The sequence below is a fragment of the Lactuca serriola genome, chromosome 2 (genome assembly GCF_051521515.1).
Source record: "Lactuca serriola cultivar US96UC23 chromosome 2, Lser_US96UC23_V15, whole genome shotgun sequence".
Classification (NCBI taxonomy): domain Eukaryota; kingdom Viridiplantae; phylum Streptophyta; class Magnoliopsida; order Asterales; family Asteraceae; genus Lactuca; species Lactuca serriola.
Window position 1 is genome coordinate 68668588 of NC_136409.1, and position 10673 is coordinate 68679260.

The following is a 10673-nucleotide window of genomic DNA, read 5'->3' on the forward strand; positions in this document are numbered from 1 at the left end:
GTAGTAGGGGTGATATGGTCCCCGGTTACCGGTCGATAGGACCGAAGGGATAGTTTAGTACCCAGCCATGCTAGCGAGATTATGATATGTGTGATATGATATTATGTGGTTGTAGTAGGGGTGAAATAGTCCCTGGTATCCGGTATGAAGGACCGAAGGGGAGGCCAGCGCCCAGATATGTTAGGCACTATCCGGTCGAAAGGACCGAAGGGGAGGCCAACACCCAGATATGCTAGGCAGTATCCGGTTGAAAGGACCGAAGGGGAGGCCAGCACCCAGATATGCTAGGCAGTATCTGGTCGAAAGGACCAAAGGGGAGGCCAGGACCCAGATATGCTAGGTAGTGTCCGGTCGAAAGGACCGAAAGGGAGGCCAACACCCAGATATGCTAGGCAGTATCCGGTCGAAAGGACCGAACCCAGATATGCCTGATAGTAATTGTATATTATGTGATTGTATGGTATGTGGTACGATGGGGGAACTCACTAAGCTTCATGCTTACAGTTTACAGTTTTGTTTTCAGGTACCTCTTCTTCGAAGGGGAAGGAGCTAACGCGGTAGCGGCACATCATACACGCACATTGTTTTCCACACCATGAGTTATTCTGGGATTCGTACTCTGACATTATGGTTGTTTTTATGTTTTGGTTTTCAGACACGGAATATGTTTATGAAATGATAGGATCAAATGATGTTTATTCACAAATTTTTTCCAAAGTAGTGATTTAAGAATGAAATTTTTGGACGTGAAAATTGGGTCGTTACAAGTTGGTATCAGAGCCCTGGTTTGAGGGATTCAGACACACCTTCGGGGGTGTCTGAACTCAAACCAAGGGATTAAAGGATTTCGAAAAAGAAAAAGTTTTGTAAAGGATTAAGTAAAGAGTTTTAAGAAAGATCGAAGTGTGTGATGTGCGCGACCGGCCGAGCTCAAGTACTTCCCCAAAGTACCCATACAATGTTATATCATGTTTATGCGATTCAGTAGAACAGCATGCTAGAATAGGACTAAGGGTCTAGGAATGATGCCTTATGCGCCTGCTTTATGTGCTTCAGCTTATGAGAATTGCATGCTAGTATTGAGTAGACAGTAGTAGGATAGCCAATTTAGGTTTTGCCTGGTAGTATGAGCTTAGCATTATATGTTGGTTCAGCTTCTCAATTTGAGGTCAGGTTTGATGAGTAGTTTTCCTGCGTCTGAATGCTGCTTGCTTTGTGCTACATGGGACTCTGCGTGATGGAAGTTAGTCATTAGGTGAATACGTCACATTACATGTGATCAGGGTTGAATAATCTCATAGTATTGGATTTGGCCCTATTGCGCAGCTCTTTTTTGAGTCTAACCGTTGTAGGGGCGAGTATGTTACTCGAACGGTTATCCGAGCCTCATCACCTGTGATGGTATTCAGGTAATGGCTAACTGGCATTACAAGGAGGCCTCCAGCGGCTGAGGACCGGTTTGGGTGGAGTCAGAGATTTTCCCTTGGGCAAGCCTAGAATGGGAATACAAAGCATTAGTAATGGAGAAGGGGATCTGGTGGAGTCAAAGCTGTCCTTGAGGAAGGTAAGGATAGATGTGGAAGGTAGTATGGGCCCGTACTACTGAAAGTAGAGGATCCGTACCCGAATTAAGGAAGGCTGAGGCAAGACCAGGGAACTTGTAATAGATGTGATCCCTTTAGAGGTATCATTATCGCTAATGGTTTCCTGTGTGTATTGCAGAATGGTGGTACTACGTCAGAGGATAGCAGGTGGAAGTTTTGGGGAGGGATCGGGTTCGGGATCAGGTTCTGAGCCAATAGATGAGAGGCTACGCGATTTCATCGCATCAGAGATCACCAGAGGCATCCTTGAGTCGACCCCCATCATTTTCGGGTCGATCAAGGAAGGGATAGTTGAGCTGATGGAGGACCCCCTCAGGGCGTTCAGGAGTTACATGGCATCTAGCCAGCCAGGATCTCGCACACTGTCCTTTAAGGACTTCAGGGGCAGTGGTGCGCATGATTTCCATGGGGCGAAGGACCCCATTGCTGCCAGACGATGGATTGCGGACATTGAGTCCGCACAGCTGACCAACTTCTGCCCCGAGAGGTCGAAGGTGAGATATGCAGTAGGGTGTTTGAGAGACAGAGCTAGAGACTGGTGGGAGTCTATTGGTGACTCATTGGGAGCCTCGACTGTTGAGGCTATGACATGGTCAGATTTTGTGACCCGGTTCCGAGCAGAGTTTGCGCCAGCGGTAGAGCTTCAGCAGCTGGCCATAGAGTTTTTGGACATGAGACACACTACGGAGACTGTGGCGGAGGTCACCGCCAAGTTCCGGGAGAGGGCATTGCTGGTGCCCCAGTATGCGGTAGATGAGGATATGAGGAGGACCAGCTATCATGACATGCTACGAGTTGACATCCGGGAGCAAGTTAGTTTTTCAGCTTGCCCTACCCTGGATTCCATGATTACCAGGGATAGGGAGAGGGAGATTGATCTGGAGCATATCAGGAAAAGAAAGGCAGAGGAGGGACAGTTTACAGGGGCTTCGGGAAAGAAGCCCAACGGATCAGATGCTGGGCCGAAAGGCCAACAGAGCCGAGGCCGCTGTAGGAAATGCGGCAAGGCACGTGAGGGGGCGTGTAGGTTGGGATCGTCGGGCTGCTATAAGTGTGGCAAGACAGGGCATATTAGCAAGGATTGTACCGCCCTTACACCTGTCTTTTCGACGTCTGAGTTGCTGTGTTTCCACTGCAACCAGAGGGGCCACAAGAAGGCCAATTGCCCCCAGTTGACAGCAGCATCAGCGCCAGTGATGGCGCCAGCTCCAGCGACCCTGCGGATCACAGATGGTCGGCAAGGCAAGTCGGAGGCTCCAGTGGTGAGGAGTCGGGCCTTTCAGCTGACTACAGAGGAGGCACGCACCACACTCGATATGGTGACGGGTATGATTTCTTACATATGCTTTATGTTATGCTGTTGTAATTTTGATATGTTATATGTATGTGCTCTTATTAGGATCGTTCCATGTGAACGGTATCCCAATTTAGGTGTTGTTTGATTCAGGGGCTACCCAATCATTTGTTTCTCTTGTGCTTAGCAAGAAGTTTCCTGAGTCCTCGGGCATGTTGGATTGCCCTCTACAGGTTGAGATTGCAGACAACTGGTCGATGCGAGCATCAGAGGTCTTCCGGGATTATGTATTGAGAGTGTTTGAGGAGCGGTATCTGGTCGACCTAGTTCCCATTCCGTTGCAGGGAAACAAGGTCATTATTGGTATGGATTGGCTGAGCCCCAATAGGGGAAGTGATAGACTGTGTGCAACAGCTAGTGCGAGTCAGAGCCCCGAGTGGGGGAGAGTTGGTGATTCAGGGTGAGAGACCACAGCGAGGGCCAGCCTTATGCTCGGCGGCGAGGTCAAGGCGTTACCTTCAGCAGGGTTGCGTAGGATATGTCGCTTATGTCATGGACACCCGGGAGGCGGGTAAGGCGACAGTGGGCGATGTGCCCATGGTTCAAGAGTTTGCGGATGTATTCCCCAAGGAGTTGTCTGGGATACCTCCGGAGCGACAGGTGGAGATCAGGATCAACTTAGTCCCTGGTGTGGCTCCGATTGCCAAGGCACCATATCGGTTGGCTCCTCCCGAGATGCAGGAGTTGTCTACACAGCTGCAGGAGCTGATAGACAAGGGATTCATTAGATCGAGTAGTTCTCCCTGGGGAGCCCCGATTCTGTTTGTGAAAAAGAAGGACGGGTCGCACCGGATGTGTATAGATTACCAGGAGCTGAATAAGGTGACGGTGAAGAACCGTTACCCACTCCCGAGGATTGATGACCTCTTCGACCAACTTCAGGGAGCATCTTGGTTCTCCAAGATTGATCTGCATTCGGGGTACCATCAGATGAGGGTCAGAGAGGAGGATGTGCAGAAGACTGCGTTTTGGATGCGCTATGGCCACTATGAGTTTTTGGTGATGCCCTTCGGGCTCACCAATGCTCTTGCCGCGTTCATGGACCTCATGAACCACGTGTGCAGACCGATGCTGGACCGGTCAGTGATAGTTTTCATTGATGACATATTGGTTTATTCCAAGACGCAGGAGGAGCACGAGGGACATCTACGAGAGGTGTTGGAGACCCTGAGGAGGGAGAGCTTATATGCTAAGTTCTCCAAGTGTGAGTTATGGTTGTGCGAGGTGCAGTTTCTTGGGAACCTTGTCAACCAGGATGGGATTTCGGTGGATCCGGCCAAGGTAGAGGCCGTGATGAGGTGGGAGCTTCCGAAGTGTCCATCTGAGATTCGGAGTTTTCTGGGGTTAGCAAGGTACTATCGGAGATTCATCCAGGATTTCTCCAAGATAGTTGTACCCTTGACGCGGCTAACGAGGAAGGCGTAGTCTTCCGATGGGGGCTTGAGTAGCAGGCGGCGTTTGAGATGTTGAGGAAGAGATTGTGCGAGGCGCCAATCTTAGCCCTGCCAGAGGGCGTAGAGGATTTCGTTGTTTATTGTGACGCATCTATCTCGGGTCTGGGCGCGGAATTGATGCAGAGAGGGCATGTCATTGCTTACGCGTTGAGGCAACTGAAGCCTCACGAGGCGAACTACCTGACACATGATTTGGAGCTGGGGGATGTGATGTTCGCCCTCAAGATTTGGCGTCATTACCTCTATGGGGTTCGTTGTACGATTTACAAAGACCACAAGAGCTTGAGGTACCTTATGAATCAGCCAAATCTGAACATGAGACAGCGTCGGTGGATTGATGTGGTGAAGGATTATGATTGTGAGATCCTTTACCACCCGGGAAAGGCCAATGTGGTGGCCGATGCGCTTAGCTGCAAGGCAACACCGATCAGGGATGTCTGTCTGAGGATGAAAGTGGTGCTCAAGACGACAGAGAAGATTTAGCAGGTCCGGAGCAGGCTTCAGACTGCTCAGAGTCGGCAGAAAAGTTATGTCGATAAGCGTCGATCAGACCTGGAGTTCCAGGTCGGAGATATGGTCCTCCTGAAAGTGTCGCCTTGGAAAGGCGTCATTCAATTCAAGAAGCGAGGCAAGTTGGGCCCAAGGTATATTGGACCGTTCAGGGTTATAGCCCGGGTGGGCAAGGTGACATATAGGCTGGATTTGCCAGCCGAACATAGTCAGATACATAGCACTTTCCATGTCTCTCTGCTGCGAAAGTGCCTGGTGGACGACTCAGTAGTGGTACCCTTGGAGGACATTCAGGTTGATGGCAGCCTGAATTACATCGAGCGACCTGTAGCGATCCTTGGCCGGAAGTCGAAGGATATGAGGAACAAAAGAGTGGACCTCGTGAAGGTGCAATGGCAGCACCGGAAGGGGTCGGAGTGGACTTGGGAGCCGGTGGATGAGATGATGGAACATTACCCCGAGCTGTTTCAGGATCGAGCAACAGACTTCGAGGACGAATTCTAAAATAAGTGGCGGAGACTTGTAGCACCTAGTTCTTGGTACATATTCTTTGTAATTAACTCTTTAAATATTGCATTTTTGGCCTTGGACTCGGCGAGTTGAAGGACCAACTCGCCGAGTAGAAGCGGGATAAGACGCGGGGTCTAAGCTGTGGACTCGGCGAGTAGACCCTGTTTGGGCAAAAACCCTAATTCGAGGGTTTGCAACCTATTTAAACACTCTAACTTGGCCTCCCTTGTCCCTAACACTTCCAGAGAGCTGTAGAGTGAAACCCTAGCCCCCATATTGTTCTTGTGAGTGATTTTTTGGCTTTGTGAAGGAGGTTTGGAGCTTAAAAGAAGAAGGAGGAGGTTGAGGAGTGCAAGGAGGGGAAGTAGATCCGAAATCTCCATTGTGAAAGGCTTCCATTCGGGTAGAAAAGTTCCTACCTAGATCACTAGTTCATTAGATCCCCTTTTTGTCCCTAATTGGTGGTTTTCAAGCCCTAAAACCTCAAACTCCATGTGTTTATGCTCTATGTTCTGAAAGGACTTCAGATCTGGACCTTATGGACATCTTAGAAGTATAAAGTCTCTGTGGTTGAAGTGATTAAGGTCCCTATTGAGTGTATGAACTCATAAAGAACTTGGAACTGCCTTTTGGAGCTCATAGGGCCATGCATGCACCTAAAGTTTGCAACTTTACGTGATAAGCATGCCCTAGGAGCCTAGATCTATGGTTTGGAACCGTTGCATGTCTCGGATTTGGTCTGTATGGGAGGAGGGCTGAAGGTACTCGGTGAGTTCCAAAGTGGACTCGGCGAGTTCTATGAAGATGGTCTTAGACTCGACGAGTTGGATGAACGACTCGGCGAGTCCTATGAAGATTGCCTGGAACTCGACGAGTTGTTCTTCAAACTCGGCGAGTCAGATGAACTGTTACTGAGTTAAGAAGGGTTTAAGTGTAGAAGGTCCAACCCTTCGTAGCTGCACGCAGAATTAGCAATTTAACGTGTAGCAATTGTCCCAGAAACCCAAATCCTCAAGATGGATGCTCTGGTGAGGATTTGGAAGCGAGTAGGAGATCTGCTCGTGGGACTCGGCGAGTTGTTCTCGGACTCGGCGAGTCGGAGCGCGATTCGGTCTAATCGTCCCATGTAGTGAGTTAAGGGTGACTCAGTGAGTGGAAGAGGGACTTGATGAGGTAGTGTTGGGATAGTAGGAGAGGGACTCGGCGAGTCTGTTCCATGACTCGGCGAGTCTAGTCAACTGATAGTTGACTTTGACCAAGGAGTTGACCTTGGACCAAGGGTAGGTCAGTTATTTGACCTAAGGGTAGTTAGAGTGACTAATCTATGTTTATGGATTTATAGCCGGAGGATTACCGGTGCAATAGTTAGTCGTCTAGCAAGCAGAGTTTCAACAACTACTTTTTGAGGTGAGTTACCTTCAAGTAGCGATGGGTCTACGGCCATAATGCCGGCCCACCAGTAGGAGTTGTATGTTAGATGATTGTCTTTGTGATATTCATCTAGGTTTTCTACTACTTGATATGTTTATATGCTAGCATGTTATGATGTTATGTGATAGTGGTAGTAGTAGGGGTGATATGGTCCCCGGTTACCAGTCGATAGGACCGAAGGGATAGTTTAGTACCCAGCCATGCTAGCCAGATTATGATATGTGTGATATGATATTATGTGGTTGTAGTAGGGGTGAAATAGTCCCTAGTATTCGGTCGAAAGGACCGAAGGGGAGGCCAGCGCCCAGATATGCTAGGCAGTATCCGGTCGATAGGACCGAAGGGGAGGCCAGCACCCAGATATGCTAGGCAGTATCCGGTCAAAAGGAACGAAGGGGAGGCCAGCACCCAGATATGCTAGGCAGTATCCGGTCAAAAGGACCGAAGAGGAGGCCAGCACCCAAATATTCTAGCCAGTTTCCGGTCGAAAGGACCGAAGGGGAGGCCAGCACCCAGATATGCTAGGCAGTATCCGATCGAAAGGACCGAAGGGGTAGGTCGGGCACCCAGATATGCCTGACAGTAATTGGATGTTATGTGATTGTATGGTATGTGGTACGATCGGGGAAATCACTAAGGTTCATGCTTACAGTTTACAGTTTTGTTTTCAGGTAGCTCTTCTTCGAAGGGGAAGGAGCTGGCGCGGTAGCGGCACATCATACACGCACATTGTTTTCCGCACCATGAGTTATTTTGGGATTTGTACTCTGATATTATGGTTATTTTATGTTTTGGTTTTCATACACGGAATATGTTTATGAAATGAAAGGATCAACGATGTAATTCACAAATGTTTTCCAAAGTATTGATTTAAGAATGAAATTTTTGGACGTGAAAATTGGGTCGTTACAGTTTGCTGATCAAGACACAAGAGAACTTTGATTCTTATTCTCTATCGAATCTTTACAACATACTAAAGGCTCATTAGAATGAAGCTAAGGAACTGTCTGATGAGAAGGACAACATGAATTTTTGTGGTCCTTTAGCACTTCTGTCTAAAACCGTGTGAAAAATATGTGTTCTGATGAAGAATAAAATGTTGATGAAGAAGGTTTGATAGTGAATTCAGATGATGAAGTTGTTGCTTACTAAGGTAAACTTCAAATGTAACATGTTCAAAAAGTCACCTTCAACTGTAACATGTTCAAAAAGTCACCTTCAACATCCAATCCTATTGTCAAGAACAACATACAAGGTAGTTCTGATGAGAAGAAGGGATAAGAAGTTTGTTGGGGACTCTGGCTATGATTGCAACTATTGTAGTGGCAAAAACCATTTAGAAAGAGATTAAATGTTAAAGAAAAAGGAGGGGAAACAAGAGAAATTGAAAGATGAAGCATACTACACCACGAAAATCGAAGAATTGAAAGAAAAATCAAAGAAGCTTTCACTTGTTGAGAAGGGTGTTTATGAAGATGAAAGTACTTATCAAATTTGGTCATACAGATCAGATGATGAAGAGATGTGTAATCCTTCGCATGGAGCCATGTTTGTTGAGTATGATGGAGATGTTTAGGAAGATGAAAATTTTGTGAAACATGGTGATTTTGAGTTAGGTTGCAAAGTCGGAATGTTTGATAGTGAAGAAGAGAGTGATAATGGAGAAGAGAAAAATGAACGAAAGTGTTTAATGGAAACTATTGCAAGGTCTCTAATGACTGCAAATGTACGTAATCTTCTTATCTCACTTAATATTCCTTCTAGTTTGTATGATTCTATTTTATCAGACTTTGATGATGCTTGTGCTAATCTGAATGATTTTTTGATTTCAATAAGTAGTGATGTGGAGAAAACCAAAGTAGAGCTCTATGAGGCTAAGAATAGAGTTGAGGAGAAAAACTCTAGTATATAAGATTTAAATTTCAAATTGAATAATGTTATTCTAGATTGTGACTCTATTAGGATAGATAACATTTTTTAACTAAGCATAGGAACGTTTATTGTAACAGTGCTAAGAGGCTTTTTGGTAAACTTACACTACTTTGTCACTCATCTAAAATTTGTAAGGAGCATCATCGCAATCTCTTACCATTCATTCAATTTAAAAAAGAATTAGTTAGCAGAGTTACATTTGAATTTGAGAATATGATTGCTCAATTTGATCAGGTTCCAAATGATTCTTATGCATATGGTATAGTAAATATTGATGATTATTTGGATGATGATGAACTGGTTGATATTGTTAATGATACTTTGAGTAAATATGAGAAAATGAAAAATTTAAACAAAACTGAATAATTGACACATTGTTCTCAAGAAAATTTTGCTGATATCGAAGATGTATTTGACAATATTAGTGAAATTAAAGAGGAGTAAAGTGTTGACTTTTCAAATTTTTCAGTCATTAAAATTGGTTCATTAGCTGAAAGTGAAGAAATTATTGATTCAGTGTCGAAGCTTAATGTTGATCCATCTTTGAAAGCTAAAACTAATGTTACTCAAGATAAAATTGATATCGAAGATATCACAAATAATGAAAGTAATTTTGTCGTTGATGTTTCTGATAAAAAGGAAATTCCATGAGTTGTTGAAGCACAGGTGTTCGAGTATACAAATGATTACACAGAAGTCATAAATGCAAAAAAGGAAAACATTTTCTAGAACAAAATTTTGTGCTACATCCACAATTAAAAGATTTTTCAAATCAAATTTAAGTAACATCAGGAAATGGTGATAAATTCAACTCAAAGTTGAATGATTCGTTGAAAGAAGATAACGTGAAAGTAACTGATGAAGGTTTTCATTGAAATCAGAATGTTGTAAAAAATGATTTGAATCAAAGGTCAAAAACTTTTTAACATCAAAAGAGCTAAAAATCATATTTCGAAGATAACAAAAATGATAAAACTGATGTTTGGGTTTTGAAGGGAACTCAATCATGTGTAAAGACATGTCAATTTCTGTTGACATGTCTATTCCAGATGAGTTGAAGGATCAAACCTCTAAGGTTCAGGATTCCAAACAAAATGAACAAAAATCACATTTGGAAAAGTCTCAATCCAATTGAAAAGCTCAAAATAAGGCTTATCGGAAAGAAAGACGTGGTCTTCAAAAACAACAGCATTCTCAACAAAATTCACTAGCTCGTTACAACATAATGTTTAAAAGCCTAATAAGAAGGAGTCTCAAACTTAAAATCAATAAGGTTTTTCAAACCAATACTCAAATGGTTATACAACACTTCAAGTTATCCACAAAATCATTTTCTAAATAATAATAAAAAAGAAGTTTCAAAAAGGATTTCAATCTCAGTTCCCAAATCAATTTCAAAAGAATGTTAAAAAAAAGTCACAAACTAGGTTTCAAAATCGTTTTCAACAAAGGGCAGGTAAGCCTTTTCAGCAATCAAATCAATCAAACCCCTCAAATTTAAATGTTGTTAAGAAAAATGTGCCTTTCAAACCTGTTGCTCCGTGTTTTCCAAATCCCACATCGACACAAAAATCAAAGGTTTACTTTTCTAAGGTACAATTGATGTCAAAATTTCCAATAATTGGTTTGAGCACAAAGGCAAAATATTTGAATCAAAAGAGTTTTCTCAAGCTCGAGTGAAAGAAGCATATGAGACTTACTTGTGTAAATCTTAAAATTGAAGAACTTCACTAGAAACATTATCGAAACCATCAAAATGGAATGATGTTAATTCCAAATCCAAAGTTGAGGTTTCTGAGTGTAAAGTGGAAAAAGAGAAAATCAATGTTAATGCTTTGATATTAAATGAATATTTGTCTTTGCCACAAACTAGTGAAG